This window comes from Procambarus clarkii, chromosome 20 (genome assembly GCF_040958095.1).
Source record: "Procambarus clarkii isolate CNS0578487 chromosome 20, FALCON_Pclarkii_2.0, whole genome shotgun sequence".
NCBI classification, from domain to species: domain Eukaryota; kingdom Metazoa; phylum Arthropoda; class Malacostraca; order Decapoda; family Cambaridae; genus Procambarus; species Procambarus clarkii.
The window spans coordinates 46,283,249-46,300,094 of NC_091169.1; the positions used below are offsets into that span (position 1 = coordinate 46,283,249).

Here is a 16,846-nt window from a genome sequence, read left to right on the forward strand (position 1 = left end):
CGCACGTATTTAAATTTGGTATCACTGTGTTCGCAATGAAATTGTCTATAAGAGCATACCTATAAAATGCCGCCCAAGCATAAGGAGTATCAACACCAAATAAAAAACTATGCAGATCACTCGCCGAGAGCGCCAAACAGCAACAAAATGTTTCCACTCTCTTAATGGTTGCGAAGCCTACCATTGTCCTACATCGCTAATTTTGGTATCATTGGAATCGCAATAAAATTCTCTACACGGACATATGCATATGAATGTTTAATATAGGTAATTGCCCACCCGCAAGAGTGTGTGAAGTGGAGAGTAGTTAGCCGCGAGCGCACTGGCGAAAACACAGGGGGGAAATCATGCTTGGAAAGTTTATACGTTTCCTGACCCTACTTTTCTATGTACGTATTTCTTTTTTATACCAATGTGTTCGCAATAAAATTTTCTATAAGATGAAATGTATAACATTTGTACAAAGCATGTGTAAGAGAAGCGCCAAATATAGAACCATGTCGCTCAGTATGCGTTCGCGGCAGAAACGAACGCATTGTTTTCGTTCGTTTGATGTTTGTCATGTTTATACGTGTTGAAACATTTTATAATTTGTATGACAGTGATCGCAGTAAAATTCCCTACACAGACATATACATAACACATACAAATATTTCCCACGTGTTGGATATATCAACGGCTAAAGGGAACCCACTGCCACACGCTCGCCACACCCAGAGCCACACCCGCCAAACATACTTTGTGTTTTTTTTTTTTTACTCATAGAAGTTTATGTGATATAATATTCATTCTGGTACCAAAAAATTCGCAAATAAATTCTCTACAAAACGTATATAATCTGAGAGCATCCCCATCCATTTCGGTTAAAAAATGGAATTTATAGAAATATTTTTTCGATGGACGAGAAAAGTAGGCTGTTATGCGGAATCGTAAGAAAAAACGGCGACGAGTTATCTCTAATCTAAAGCGCGAAAGTGTTAAGGTCTTTGAATGACAAACCTAAATAATTGTTGACCTACAGTCACAAAATCAAGAATTGAAACAAACAATTGAACACCTTTAACTTGAAGTAAACACTCTTAAACTAAATATTTTACTTAAGTCCTATGAAGCCAAAAACAAACAATAGGAAGTGATCATGAATATTGAAAATCAACTCTATACATGTTCACCAAAATAAATCCCAAGATGAGCTGCACCAACAAAACATTTAGAGACTCAGTGATGATATTTGCAGCTTCATTCCCTCAAGAAACTGAAGATGAAAGCTGTGCAAACATCATGACAGGAAAACTTCAGGAAGAGCTGGGTGTCACCATCCAACAGAGTGACATTTTAGCAGCTTATAGAATAGGTAGTAAAAATTGTGAGGGGGTGTAAACAACAGGAGAATTTGTGTTAAATTAAATAGTTGTTTGAAAAAGGAGGATCTTATTGAAGTTGCTCTGGGAATCTTATTAAGCTGCTGTGGATAATTGAGGTGGCATTTACATTAACCAAAAAGAGCCAAGAATTTTTCTACGAACTGAGACAAGCTCGTTGGAACAGTGACTTGATCAACCAGTGGTTTGCTGGCCCCCGACTAAACAAAATAACAGTCACACCCACTAATAACCAATTAAGAAATGTATTTCATTAAATTGGTGAGGTTCTGCCCTGACTGCATTATGGACAGATGAGATGGACCAGTGTGGAAAGTCACATTCTTGAACAATACACTAAGTTAAAACCTTATTTTCTACATTTCTAAACTCCCTCTAATATCAATACAATTTTCTGCATTATGCCCAGCAGTCAGGTATTTCCATACATACAGCACATTCATATTTACATACATATACATACATATACAGCGTATAACTGTATATGAAATTAATTGCACAAACTAAAAAGGTACTTTCATTTCAGAAAGTAACATGAAGTGGAACAAGAATTGCACATCAGTCCATAATTGTGAAAAACTACTTATCATGTATGTATATTTTTCATCAACCATATATGTCCTCACACTTTTTTACTGTTAATTACATTATATTTCATTTCCCATTGTGAAAATAAAGGTTTAGTACTGTATATTAAAAAAAAGGTAAAGATAGTGGAAGTGACAAGTTTGTGTCTGACAGCTGAGTGATTATATGACTTGGAAAATTAATATCTGATTGTTATTTTGTGCTGTGAAGTGAATACTGTTACATCTTTAACAGTGCCATAGACTATGAACACCTTCAGCCATCGTCAAGGTATATTTGCCCAAAGTGCTGCGTTCCAACCTACGTATTGAGAACTCATGAACTTCAGTACAGTATAGTTTAAGTTTAATGGTGCTATTTGATTATTGGAATTATTAAGCTAACATCTAAGAAAGGAGCTCCTAATCATGTTTTATTTATGTCCACTGAAAATATTGTTAGGTGAGTTTGTCTTGGTAAGAATGCAAGTGAACATTACAATATCTTTCCATTTTTAGTTATATATTTGCCTGATGTAAAAAACGGAAACTGGAATTATTTTAAAAAAACATTATTCACTACTGTAAGCTATTAAAATATTTCCTAAAATTAACAAAAAGTTATAGATTATTTTTCAGTTTGCTGCTTTTAGACATTATATCATGCCTAACATTTCAACAATTACACTACAGTATGTGCTCACATTTGCAAATGATATTTCAACTCACTCTCATAATAAATGTATCAGAGTATGTGTATACATGGGATACAAGCATACCAATTGAATGCTTTTATGAATGATAAAAGTAATATCAATGAATGGTTTTCTGGATTAATAAATGTTCTGATAAATGGGTTAAGTTGGTTGGTATAGGTTTATATTCATAGGTATAGTAAAAGCCACACATTACATGCTTTGCTACATTGTGAGAAATGGTTGCATTGAGTTTAGAGAAGACATGTGCCAGTAAAGGTCTTTTATCTTTATTACCCAATTTGGAGAAGGTAGCCAATAGGTAAATAAAGGTCAGTTTCACACTATAGGGTGGGTAGAAAGGAAATGTTGTATAGAAAGTGCACAGGGTTAAAGGCATCAGAGATACACCTAACCTGCAAAAGTTTCTCCTGCAATGCATATTGCAATAAAACATGACAAGGAATTCATATACAACAATTTATTTTGAAAACTCCAGTACAGCCTGTAATAAAGTAGCACACAGTAAACTTGAGCTTTATTTTAACTTTAAAATGTCTTTTTCATCAATATTTAAATAATACTGTATATCTGTATAGTTAATTTATAGTTGCAAGTTTATTTTGTTAGTGTCTTGAATTGTTAAAGTTCAGTGTCATGTACATTACATTCATTCAATATATAAAAATCACAGAGACTGTACCTTACAGATACTGTACATATTGGTGATATAATTAACAAAAATGTATGTATAGCATATTTGCCTGGGTAAAGACATACTTTAGGGGGCTCTATTCTTTGTTTTAGAGTATAGAGTGTCTCAATATGATTGTTCAGAATTGTATAGACATTTACACTACTGGTACAAATATTTTAAGTGAATGTTTTTATATAATTTACTTGTCTTATGAATTAAATGTTGATGTACAGGAAGTCACAATTTGTGTGGTAGATTCATCCTACCCTGGCAACTGCATGCAAATCAAAGCCACATTAAATTGAACATTCAGTTACTTTGAAAATATAGGTATGTATTTTACATATCTACATTTTAGTTATGTTTCATCCCAATCATAACAAAGTTTAGTTATGTTTCGTCCCAATCATAAGAAAGTTTAGTTATATTTCACCCCAATCATAACAAAGTTTAGTTATGTTTCACCCCAATCATAACAAAGTTTAGTTATGTTTCACCCCAATCATAGCAAAGTTTAGTTATGTTTCACCCCAATCATAGCAAAGTTTAGTTATGTTTCACCCCAATCATAGCAAAGTTTAGTTATGTTTCACCCCAATCATAGCAAAGTTTAGTTATGTTTCACCCCAATCATAACAAAGTTTAGTTATATTTCACCCCAATCATAGCAAAGTTTAGTTATGTTTCACCCCAATCATAGCAAAGTTTAGTTATGTTTCACCCCAATCATAGCAAAGTTTAGTTATGTTTCACCCCAATCATAACAAAGTTTAGTTATATTTCACCCCAATCATAGCAAAGTTTAGTTATGTTTTACCCCAATCATGGCAAAACACATCATTTATGCAAAAGTAGGTATGGATGGTGTTGTCTGAATCTTTACATCTCAATTCAGTTCAATTCAATTCAGTTTTTATTCAAAATAATGTGTACACAAGGTGCATAAGAGTAATGTGCAATTGTAGGGACAGGAGTTACACAATCTATGAAGCCACACTAATGCAAAGCGTTTCGGGCAAAAGTCATAAAATAGACAAATTTTTTTTTACAAAATCTCTCTACCATCGAGCATATGCATGCTAGGGAGAAACATCCAGTACACCACTGAATCACAACCACTGTGAACATCCATCACACCACTGTATCTCAGCCACTACGTACATCCATCACACCACTGTATCTCAGCCACTATGTACATCCATCACACCTCTGTATCTCAGCCACTATGTACATCCATCACACCACTGTATCTCAGCCACTACGTACATCCATCACACCACTGTATCTCAGCCACTACGTACATCCATCACACCACTGTATCTCAGCCACTACGTACATCCACCACACCACTGTATCTCAGCCACTATGTACATCCATCACACCACTGTATCTCAACCACTATGTACATCCATCACACCACTGTATCTCAGCCACTATGTACATCCATCACACCACTGTATCTCAGCCACTATGTACATCCATCACACCACTGTATCTCAGCCACTATGTACATCCATCACACCACTGTATCTCAGCCACTATGTACATCCATCACACCACTGTATCTCAGCCACTACATACATCCATCACACCACTGTATCTCAGCCACTACGTACATCCATCACACCACTGTATCTCAGCCACTACATCCATCACACCACTGTATCTCAGCCACTATGTACATCCATCACACCACTGTATCTCAGCCACTACATACATCCATCACACCACTGTTCTCAGCCACTACATACATCCATCACACCACTGTATCTCAGCCACTACGTACATCCATCACACCACTGTATCTCAGCCACTACGTACATCCATCACACCACTGTATCTCAGCCACTATGTACATCCATCATACCACTGTATCTCAGCCACTACATCCATCACACCACTGTATCTCAGCCACTATGTACATCCATCACACCACTGTATCTCAGCCACTATGTACATCCATCACACCACTGTATCTCAGCCACTACATCCATCACACCACTGTATCTCAGCCACTATGTACATCCATCACACCACTGTATCTCAGCCACTATGTACATCCATCACACCACTGTATCTCAGCCACTATTTACATCCATCACACCACTGTATCTCAGCCACTACATCCATCACACCACTGTATCTCAGCCACTATGTACATCCATCGCACCACTGTATCTCAGCCACTATGTACATCCATCGCACCACTGTATTTCAGCTACTATGTACATCCATCACACCACTGTATCTCAGCCACTATGTACATCCATCACACCACTGTATCTCAGCCACTATGTACATCCATCACACCACTGTATCTCAGCCACTTCATCCATCACACCACTGTATCTCAGCCACTATGTACATCCATCACACCACTGTATTTCAGCTACTATGTACATCCATCACACCACTGTATCTCAGCCACTATGTACATCCATCACACCACTGTATCTCAGCCACTATGTACATCCATCACACCACTGTATTTCAGCCACTATGTACATCCATCACACCACTGTATCTCAGCCACTATGTACATCCATCACACCACTGTATCTCAGCCACTATGTACATCCATCACACCACTGTATCTCAGCCACTATGTACATCAATCACACCACTGTATCTCAGCCACTACATCCATCATACCACTGTATCTCAGCCACTACATCCATCACACCACTGTACCTCAGCCACTATGTACATCCATCCGCCACTGTATCTCAGCCACTGCCGGCTTCCTGTCACTTGTAACATGTAGTAAATCAAGATAAAGAGAAATGAAGGAAAATATGCAGGAGTGAGGTGGAAGGGTGAAGAGTGAGGAAGAGTTAGCAGGTGAAAGGGAAAGTGTAGAACGAGAGAGAAAATGGGATTCAGGGTAAACCTAGAGAGGGACAGAGGAGCTAGAGGAAGATGAGTAGAAAGAGTTAGAATGAAGGACTAGCATGATTTACCTGATTTACCAGATTTACCAGAGGGCTATTAACCCGAGTGGCTTCAATGAGGACAGGAAGCCGATGGCTTGTCGAAGGTCCCCCCATTTGCCTTGATCTTTTCCAGGTAGATTTTAAAACTTAACACGGTTTTGGCATTTACAGCTTTGACGGGTAGGCAGTTCTCTGGGTTTATAACTTTGTCGGTGAAAAAAACATCTCCTATTCTCAGTCCTACAGTGTGCCTTGTTGAGCTTGAAACCATTGTTCCTTGTTTGTGTTACATCTTACCTTTTAAAAAAGTAGTCTGGATTAACATCCTCTAACTTGTTCAGTTTTTAAGATAAAGAAGTAGTAGATTAAGCAGATAAAGTAGATAAGAGGTAAATAGACAGGATAAGGGTAGAAGGAATAGAAGAGCTTCTACCATCCATTAAAGACTATTTAAAAGACAAAGAATTGAACTTGTCTCTATAATCAACAGTCAAGATAATTGATGTAAATCAGCAACAACTGCAAGCATGTGAATCATATAGTCATTTAAGAAGACTGAGTATTTAGTAAGTAAACTTCAAAGTGCTCTCCACTCTAGCTTTCACTATCACAAGTCAGGCCAAATGAAAACAAGATTTCAGGGGGAATCAGAATTAAAGATCATTGAAATGACAAAAGAGAATATTCATTTATTACATATGTTCATGGACAATTTTATTCCCGTGACTTTTTTCCTGTCAGCATTAATTCAGACTTAGTCACTACATAAGAAATTGAAAGCAAATATGGCTGACTTCACCCCCTCCCCTAGAAATTACACGAAATGTAATTTGGGAAATGGTACTTCACCGTAAAATTACATAGCCTTCCCGGTTTGGTGCCTTCTTTTGATAATTACTTACTTACTTCACCGTAAAATACAAACTCACCAAGATCTCTTGAGTATAAGCTGGTTAGAGGATAATGAGGGGAGGATAGAGCAGACAGACAAGACCCACCAGCCTGGGACAGGCCTGTGTAGACTCTGGCCTGCTACTGCTGAAACCTCTCTGGTGTAGCAAGGCTTCTCTCTCTCTCTCTATATATATAATTGCTCGGGTATTTAAAAGGGAACCAGGAGGTAAGCCCCGCCTACCAGGAGTTAGCCTCGGGCTATCTTCCTACCACACCTAGACAGCGGCTTGTTTGATGGAAAAGACACAGGTAACCACCTGTAATTATCAGCTTAGCAGAGAGCATGGTCACATGACATGAACCGACCTCTGCTCATCATATGAACATTAACACTTAAAAGGTGTGACTTGTAATGCCCAGGAGCTAGACAGACTCTCATCACCCAATATCCTGAGTGAATTGACTCTCCTTGTATCAGTGAAGGTTAAATAATTCCATTTATAGTGTTACACCATGAGGGCCAGCAACTCTAGTGGCCTCAACAGGGACAGGAAGCCTGCAGTTTGTCAAACATCCCTCCATTATTTCTGAGGATTTTTTCCAGGTGGATTTTAAACCGAATAAAAATAAAGTTGCATAAGTACTCAGATTACCGCTTTGTGTTATTTAAATATTTCTTGCAAGGATGAGAAAAATACATAAACCCTTTACCATATACAGTTTTCTATTATTATTATTATTATTATTATTATTATTATTACATATTTCATAATCTTTTTTTATAAAATAAAGTATGTTTAAGCCCCTAAAGTAGCTTACGCTATACTTTTTTGGAGTTTTTAAAATTCTGAACTATAATTGTTATTATTTTATAAATAAGAATCAAATTGGCAGTAAAGCTTAAACATGTTGTCTGACAATTTGGATTAATTAATTTACAAAAAATTATGATAATTTCTCCCTAATAGCAATTAATATAAAAAGTCAAATGTAAATGTTTTATTTAGTTTTACAGTAAAAATATTAGTTTGAAGTTAGCTTACAGTGGAATAATTGGAATAACTTGGTATTTGGATAATTTTGACTCTACTTCTGTAAATTATATTGAATTAATCATACATGATTGCAGTCACACTTAATCATACACTTTACATAAAAGGTTCATATTGTGCTGTATTTTCTTTATTTTGAACTTTTCTCTCTGTGATAATCAATGCGATAATATATTTGTACAAAATTCCACAAATATATTTGAATTACAATTACTCAACAAGAAAATGCAAAGTAGATTCTCTTTGTACTTTTATTGCCTACATTTACTAGTAGTCTGTTGTACATATTATTTACCTATTATTCAGGAAAAATAATAAAGTTAAACAATAACTTTATTTTAGTATGCAATATTTGCTGAAATAACATACTTCCCTATACTGTACTGTAGTTCAAAATCTCGTTCTAATATCCGAGAGAGTATTTAAGCAGAGAAATGGCTGTAAGGCACACACAATGGTATATGTGTGACCAAGTAGGAAAACATTTATATTATTTGATCTCTAATATCATCCGATCAGTTTCCATAAAGATTAAGGTATAAAAAATTAGATATGTGTTGTAATCTAGTCTAACAGTATGGTTGTTAAATATGTAGGGGAAAAATTTGTATCTTCCAAGTTTGATGATGGCATTATTTTTTAAGGATATTTTAGATAAGAAAATGTATATCAGTACTGTATGATAATTTATTAAAATGGTTATTATTTTTTTAAGTAGTGTATCATAACAAATACTGTATTGTATCAAGCAGTCACTCCTATTATAAAATGCTTAAAGACACTCCTAGAAATAGTTTAATTTTGTAGCCTGTATACCACATTTGTGTAAGTGAACAATGATAAATTGTATGATGTACAGCACTCCATTATTATATAAATAGTATTGAGTAAAATGAAACCCCTTTCTGAGGAAGGCCCCTCAATAAACTCTCTTACCCTAGAGTCCTGGAACTGATTAATGTGCTGACACACCACTAGACTCAGTAATTCTCATCACCAGTAGGTGATAAGAATATTCCAGACATCCTTGTGCACAGGAATATTAGCAGATATGTGGAAAAAGTTAGACATAGTACCAATCTATAAAAATGGTAGTCGAGAGGAACCTCTAAATTATAGACCTGTATTATTAACAAGCATGGTAGTCAAAACTCTAGAAACAATAGTTAAAGCCAAATGAATTGAACACCTGGAGAGTAATGACATAATAACAGGCAAACAGTATTGTTTTCAGGAAGATTCTGTGTAACAAATCTACTTAGTTTTTATGATAGAGCCACAGAGATAATAAAGGAAAGAGGTGGTTGACTGTGTCTATCTGGACCTAACAATGCTGGAGGAGTGACAGGGAGACTTCTGACATTGATGAAAAACTTTCTAATTGACAGATAGATGAGGGCAAAACTCAAAGACAATGTATCTGACTGGAGGAGTGTTACTAGTGGAGTACCACAGGGTTCAGTTCTTGCACTAGTTATGTTCATCTTCTACATAAACGATTTATCAGAAGGAATACAGAATTATTTGAACATGTTTGTGGATGATGCTAAGATACTGGGGAAGATAGGAGGCGGAGACGATTGTAATGCCCTTCAAATTGATCTAGATAAAATAAATGCTTGGAGTGTAAAGTGGCAAATGGAATTTAATGTGAATAAATGCCATGTTATGGAATGTGGATTCGGAGAAAACAGACCACACACAACTTACAAATTATGTGGAATGGAATTACAGAACTCTAATAAAGAACGAGACCTAGGGGTGGTTTTGGATAGTAAGTTGTCACCAGAGGAACACATAAAGAACATTGTGGAAGGAGCGTATGCATCACTTTCCAACTTCAGACTTGCTTCTAATTACTGTATATGGATGGTTAAATACTAAAGAAACTGTTCATGACTTTTGTGAGACCAAAACTGGAATATGCAGCAGTTGTATGGTGCCCAAATCTCAAGAAGCACATAAAGAAACTGGAAAAAGTGAATTTTCTTACATTTCTTTGGCAGCTTTGTTTAGTTACCTTAAATCTATCACCTCTTTTTCTTAAAGTTCCATGTCTTAGGGAATTCTTCCTTGTCAATATTGTTGATTCCTGTTACTATTTTGTATGCAATGATCATATCACCTCTTTTTTTTCTATATTCTAGTTTGGCATATTTAATGCCTCTAACCTCTCCATGTAGCTTTTGTCTTTCAGTTCTGGAAGCCATTTAGTTGCATGTCTTTGCATTGTTTCAATTTGTTGATGTACTTTTCCAATTTGATGATGATGTGTTGATATGGGCACCATACTTATTTATTAGGATGGGACGGAAATGGTTGTGTACATTTCATTTAACCTAATGCTGCTGTTCACTTAGCAGTAAATAGGTACCCAGGAGTTAGTCAACTGTTGTGGAGTTGTATCCTGGAAAAGGTCAGTAGTTTGACTTTGGGCGGCCTCAATATAAAACATAAAGTATATATACACACGGGCTGCCTGTCCCCAACAAAACAAAATGAATGATAAAACAATTTCCAAAGTTACTTGCCCTCATGGGGTTGAGAATGACTCCGAGCCTGGTAGTATGTCAGTGCACAAGTCAGTTCCAATACTATAGGGTAAAGCCAGTTTCTGAGAGAGGCATTACCCAAAAAGATTAGCTTATAAAGTGGCTTTGTTTTCTCTAGATTCTAGTTACAATTTTTTTCTACAAAATGCATTATGTTATAAAATATTGAGAGAGAATATCTCTCTCGCCCCACAGTTTGGGTGAGGCAGATTGTAGTAGACATTGATACAAAATTTCAAGAGACTGGTTATGAAAATATATATCACAGTGTACAGAAGATGATTCATGAATTGGCTAACAATAAAATAACTCAGTTTAGATTATTGTTTATCCAAAAAGAGCCAAATGCTTATCTTAGAAAATATATGGAGGTAAAAGTACAATTTGTAACAAAATTTTAATTTGTCATGGCAGAAAGCATGTACAGTACTGTATGTAGAAACAAAAACATCCAATAAATATCACTAAAATGATTGGTCCACTTGGAGATGATGGGTCCCTTTCCATGTTTTGTATTAGTAATTATATTTGTACTTTCTGGTGAGGGTTGTACAGTATATTAAAACAATTTTGTAATTGTAATTCATTATAAAGATTTGTAATTTGTGTGTTAAGTAATGCAGTTAGTTCTAATTAATGCTTTGCATTTGTAAATAATCATTATAATTATTGTGATTATTGTTTTATAAATATTTTGATTATTGTTTTATACATATTTATTATGAAGTAAAATTAATGTTTTATGTCATTGGCTGTTTTGAGAAAGTTTTATATAATTCCTAATTATTATAACTTTAAATATAGCAATAATTATTTATTGATAAAATATAAAGAATTCCTGCATCATTGAGCTAAACAAACATAAAACAACAGGAAAGTTCTTTCATGATTTGATTCATGTACCAAAATAATTACACTTATAATTACCAAATATTTAAAATTATTTTTTTTTATATATAATTATACAATCTAGTAGCATTGAATAAAAAGGATTTGGAGAATAATATGAAACTTCTTGACAAGTCAGACATATATTAATTTGCATTTGTGTGTACCTGTATATATATACTGTAGTTTATTTTTAATCATAATTTATGCTATTTGAACATTCAAGTCATGGGTGCTTTGTCCAGTATTTTACAAAAGATGAGTAATAGTAAAATAATGAGTAATACAAAACAGTAAATACAAATAAGAAAATAATGAGTAATACAGAACATTAAATACAAATAGTAAAATAATGAGTAATACAAAATAATGAGTAAAAAAAGGCAGTGACCAAAGCTTTTTTTTCTTAAATAAAATAATAAACAACTTTTAAAAAGTTAAATCATATTTATATACAGTATGTGTACCATGTGTGTGTGAGAGTGCGCATGTACACAGCCAACTTCCGCTTGCTTGAAACCCGGTCTACCGGAAAACTAGATGCAATGCATGGAAGGATTGTGTTTGGGTAGTATGTCAGGCTGCAATAAAAGACTGCCAGTGGAGTAAGCTGATATATTCCTTGTAACAGAATTCTGTACCTAAAACCATAAAACACAATCAGCAAAATATAAAAACATTTATTTTATCTAAGTAATTAATTTAGGTATGAAAATGTGCAAAAATATAGCTATTATTTGCACTAATATTGACAATAATGTTCACTCTAAAATACTAAGTAACGTAACAGCAAATTTCAGATGTGATGGAACTTTGGTTGCTGCGGGAGGGGTCGAATACAAATCATGTTCTTTAGAGTTGGAGTACGTATGTGTGTGTATATACCGTGTGTACAACATGTATACAATATATATGCTGTATATGAATGAGTTTGGTTGCCTATAAATCAGAGCTGCCTTGTGTGGGCTAATGTAGGCCTTCAGTTTTCTTTAGTCCTATGTTCTTATGTACTGTATCTGTATAGGATATGTAATTTATTTATCAAATCTTTCAATTTAAGGTAAGATAGTAAGGATAGGTTAATTTGCTGCTATTTATTGCTTCAGGCATTATCATTTTTACTTATTTATATATACTCAATTTGTGTGAATGGGAGGATGATTTAAAAATATGATGAAAGGCACGATCTAACTGGGTAAGGCAGGGTGGCACGATCTGACTGGGTGAGGCAGGGTGGCACTATCTGACTGGGTGAGGCAGGGTGGCACGATCTGACTGGGTGAGGCAGAGTGGCACGATCTGACTGGGTGAGGCAGGGTGGCAGGTGACCAGTTTATTCAATCATCCAAAGCTCTTTAGAATTATATAAATAAATAAGAAACGTGGCATACTTTCTTACTATGATATGATAATAACTATAGAACACGAATAAACAGGATTTTACTTAGAATATAAGCTCATTTAGAAATAAAATAACTGAAAGGCAAAATAAGTGGAGGATGATGCCAAGGAAAGTTGATGATTTAAGTGCTACTTTAATTTCCTTTGGCATCATACTCCATCTATTTTGGTCTTATTTCATTATAAAAAGTCAGATGATGAGTCACGATAATGTAGCTGAAGAAATGTTGGCCAAACCACACACTTGAAACTGAAGAGTCAACGACGTTTCAGTCCATCCTGGACCATTATCAAGTCGATTGTTAAGAGACGAGGAAGGCACAGACATAAGTTAAGGCAAGAGAGAGGTGAGGAGGAGGAAATCTTAGAGGAAGAAGCAAGGCAGAAGGAATAGGTGTAATAAAGGGTGTAACAATAGCAATAAGAATGGGAGCGTAAGAAAAAGAAGAGAAAGAAAAAGGACGTGCTTCCCTCGTCTCTTAACAAGCTACTGAACTTGATAATGGTCCAGTATGAACCGAAATGCCATCATCTCTTCAGTTTCTAGTGTGGTTTGGTCAACATTATAAAAAGTGTTTATTTCCAAGTAAAACTTATGTTTATTCACATTCTACATTAATAACAAATATTTTAGTAAGAAAGTATGATATTGTAAAGTCTGCATGTGGATGACATTCTAATCAGCCAGTTTCTAAAAATATAAAGTATGACAAAATTATATATAGTACACGTAACATTTAAAATTTAATTATGATTCACACATTAATAAACAATCTGTTTCTCCTGTATTTAAATTTCTTAAAGAAGACAGCATGAATGGGTTTATTTGGGCAAAAAAAATAATGAAAAGTTTATGTCTATACAGTACATTGTAACCAAAACACACTTTCACTTATTAAGAACGAGGCAAATTTATTGTTATTTATTGCTCTTGGCATTAGAAAACTATATTTATTAAATTTCTCACATTAATAAATACAGAAATCTATTTCTGGGAGGGACTCCTGTGGTTACTGCTTGAGCTAGCTAACTGGAAGGCTCCACCCAATTCAATCAATGCCAGACCTTTGTGAGTCACTGTAAGCCTGCCTGGGATCAGAGGCCACACCTGGTGACCACCACCTTTCCCTCAATGAGGTGCAAGAAGCAGGGGAATACTAGATGCAAGGCGATACAAGGGGTGCAAGAAGCAGGAGAATATTATATGCAAGGGAATACATGAGGTGCAAGATGCAAAGGAATACATGGGGTGCAAGAAGCAAGGAGAAAGAAAAGAAAGGAAATTAGATGGATGACACAGGTAGTAAAACAAGCATTGATAACCAAGCAGAACCTCTGGAGAACGTATAAATCCACGATGAACATCATTGATTATGAAATATATAAAAGGGCACTAAACTCAGCCACCCAGGAAACTAGATCAGCCAAAAGAAACTACAAAAGAAAACTTGCCCAAAACATAAGGAAAGATCCAAAATTGTTTTATGCTTATATAAGAAGTAAAACCAAACAAAGGATTTGGTAGGACCCTTAAAGGATGAGACTAACCAAGCTATAGTGGACGATTAAAGGGCAGCAAAAATACTGATTATTTTACATCAGTGTTCACACTTGAAAGATTAGATGACATCCCATCACCCACACAAATGCGTGAAGGAGGTGAAGAGAATGAATTAAGGGATATACCCATTACATGCGACATAATCAGGAAGACCATTGACGAATTAAAAGACTCAAAAGCCCAAGGAGTGGATGGAATCCAATTCAAAGTCATAAAGAAACTGGCAGAAGAACTATGCCTTCCAATGAAACTACTTTTCACAAAATCTCTGGACCAAGGGATAGTCCCCATAGATTGGAAATATGCAAATGTTACCCCTATTTTAAAAAAGACAGAAAGAGTTCAACAAAAAACTACCAACCAATCAGCTTGACATCACACATCTGCAAGCTCATGGAGAGAATCCTAAGGGAGGGAATCATTCACCATATATCAATGAACAATCTTATAAAATTGACACAACATGGGTTTGTTAAAAATAGATCCTGCCATACAAACCTGCACACATTTTTGGAAACCATAACCAGCTACTCAAAGAACTTCTGGTTGATGTAGTGTACATGGATTTTGCAAAAGCTTTTGATAAGGTGCCACATGAAAGACTGGCTAGGCTCACAAAATAAATTGTAAAGTACTAGAATGGATTTTTAGAACACTAAAGCCCCGAAATATCCCAAGAATCTCAAGATAACATGTTTCAATCAAAACTAAGGAGACCCTTGGGTTGTTTATTCTAACCTATTCTAACCTAACCTGGTCCTAGCCTAACCTAGAATAGGTTGGATTACTATTCCTGATCTGCCCCTTTCTACTGTGAATGAGCAAAGAAATGTGTCCTTACTAGCATATCCTACAAGGAGTCTCCCCTTTTTTCCAGCCTATCAGAGGGGGTTCAAAGGAATATGTTGCCATGCTGGGTGTTCCTTAAAGGTGCCCTCTATCCTCTGCCAACATTTGTTTATCTCTTCCCTGTAGGTTCTTGATGCTGTAGGAATATACATTGACGGGAGCTCCATCCTGGAGAGGGAAATCAGCTGTTGTCCAGTCTTTCATAACTGTTAGAAGCTCCTGTAATCATATGTGTTTTAATCAAAACCAAGGAGACCCCTCGGGATTGCACCAAGTTAGGTTAGGTTAGAATACAATAGGTTCCTATTCCTGGTCTGCCCCTTTCTACCATGGGTTAGTAGGGAAATGTGCCCTTACTACCATATGTACCCTTACTACCATATGTGCCCTTACTACCATATGTGCCCTTGACTCACAAGGGCCTGGCATAGATTAAATGAGTGAAGCTATTCAGATGGCAAACTAAAGGACCCACAAAAGGGCCCACCAGACAGAGGCATTTCATTATACAGGTATTCATTGTTGTTTTTGCCTATGCAGTATATATCTTTCTAAAAGTTGAGACGGCATGAATAAGTTTAGGTAAGAAAATTATGAAAATTTACATCGATACTTACATTTGGTTACATTGTAACCAAAACACTGCTTCATTAATTATGAAAGAAACAAATTTACAGTCATTTTTTGCTCCTGGCATGAAATGTATTTATTAGATTTTCTACTTTCTAGGTTATAGAATAGGAGCTGCCTCGTATGGGCCAATAGGCCTTCTGCAGTTACCTTTGTTCTTATGTTCTTACTTCAGTTTTTATCAAACAGTTTAGATAGTTTGATACAGTATAACAAAGTCAGGGAGGCAGAACTGGCTGAGAGGCCAGTGCTGCTGGCCAGAAGCTTGCTAGTAGATAACATAATGAGACTCAGTACTGTACTACCTTTGTTATGTGATGCAAAGTTGCCATCAGTTATAGCTCCTGTCATAACAAAATTGTGTATAGCTTATTTCTCATACTTCATATACGATAAAATAGTGTGGATGAATTGATTAAATGCAAGTGTTTAATGGAGCAGCTGAGTGAAGAAATGTTGGTTAACAGTAACAGCTATCACAGACCATTCCTTAACATTCCCCAACCACCCAGCCATCACTACTCACTATGAAATAAAGATATATATATATATATATATATATATATATATATATATATATATATATATGTATATGTATATGTATATGTATATGTATATGTATATGTATATATATATGTATATGTATATGTATATGTATATATATATATATGTATATGTATATATATATATGTATATGTATATGTATATGTATATATATATGTATATGTATATGTATATGTATATAT

General features: G+C 35.3%; 1 protein-coding gene across 3 annotated transcripts in view; it reads left to right on the forward strand.

Annotated features, from left to right (window-relative positions):
* Positions 1-13,841, forward strand: part of Pgant2 (polypeptide N-acetylgalactosaminyltransferase 2) — a 476,685-nt gene extending 462,844 nt beyond the window's left edge. For all 3 annotated transcript variants that reach the window (XM_069327914.1, XM_045737766.2, XM_045737767.2), the window contains one exon: positions 1,909-13,841. The gene's annotated coding sequence lies outside the window, so the exon portion shown is untranslated. The remainder of the gene's footprint in view (positions 1-1,908) is intronic.
* The last annotated feature ends 3,005 nt before the right edge of the window (positions 13,842-16,846 follow it).